General features: G+C 47.5%; 1 pseudogene; it reads right to left on the bottom strand.

The window, feature by feature from the left end:
• LOC105564979 overlaps positions 1-402 on the bottom strand; it is a 13471-nt pseudogene extending 13069 nt beyond the window's left edge.
• Positions 403-1084: the final 682 nt, after the last annotated feature.

Here is a 1084-nt window from a genome sequence, read left to right as displayed (position 1 = left end):
GGGGGGGGGGGGGGACGGCGGCGAGAAAGGGGGTGAGCGGCAAAAGGGAGAAGGCGCGGAATGTATGGAGATTCGGAGTCATGCGATTCAACTATAAAACTCGGCGAGTTTTGCAGCTGGCGAGGCGTCGTACCCCTCACCCTCGGCCCTTCCTTCGCCACCCCCCGACGCCACTCCGTGCCTCTCGCTCCCTTTCCTTTCCGCCGTTCCGCGGTTATTTACGGTTTGATTCGCCTTATCTTCCCAGCCACCCCCAACTCCATCGTCCTTTCTCTCGTATTCCTCGCCTCGGCCCGTACCCCGAAAACTACCTCTTCTCTCTACCCCTTTCGCCCCGTAAAAGATAGTCGAATCGCGCGGCCACGGCCTTCCTGCATCACGCTTGTTGTTAGCGGTGGCCATTTCCGGTAGGCTCGATATTTTACCAATCCGACTCGCGAGTCACGCCGAAATCATTCTTCCTTTTCCTCGTGCACAAGATTACGAGAGTTATGGACAATTCAGGCCCAAATAGTACCGACTGCAACAATATTTCGATTAATTTAGATTGCTTTTAATGCAAAACGAGAGAAATGTTACTATTGTCAAATTACTGAATGGCAAAATTAATATCACAAATTGTCTGGTATAAAAAAAATCTGTTAGTTTGACCATTACATATCAGAAATATGAGAAAATAGCCTCGGAACTAACCATTTGTAACTTTAACGTGCAATTTTACAGCTCGTTGACGTTCAAACAACGAATGCAAATTCCAAGCCAATTAACGAAGGCTTTTCGTCGATTTAGAATCGAAACACCGCTGTAATTCGCCAAGCCGTTCATATTCCGAGCGGTACACTGGATTACATCTCCAAAGCAAATACTTGCGCCTCGTTAAGGTAACAATATTCAAACAGGATCTGCCTTAACTGTTGCGCAGCTTGTTTTGGTTTGGTCCTTCGACTTATCCATCCTGCATTATTCTCCTCGTGGCTACTGAGGAAATGGGAATATCGAGTGTTCCTCTCAACTTCTCATCGCGCTAATTCTTCAGTAAGAAATTAAATATTCCAGTCAGAGGCGAGGACGCAGCAAACTGCGC

The sequence above is a fragment of the Vollenhovia emeryi genome, unplaced genomic scaffold, assembly GCF_000949405.1.
Source record: "Vollenhovia emeryi isolate VEMERY1.0 unplaced genomic scaffold, V.emery_V1.0 DF939157.1, whole genome shotgun sequence".
Classification (NCBI taxonomy): domain Eukaryota; kingdom Metazoa; phylum Arthropoda; class Insecta; order Hymenoptera; family Formicidae; genus Vollenhovia; species Vollenhovia emeryi.
This window is presented reverse-complemented; position numbering and strand designations above follow the sequence as displayed.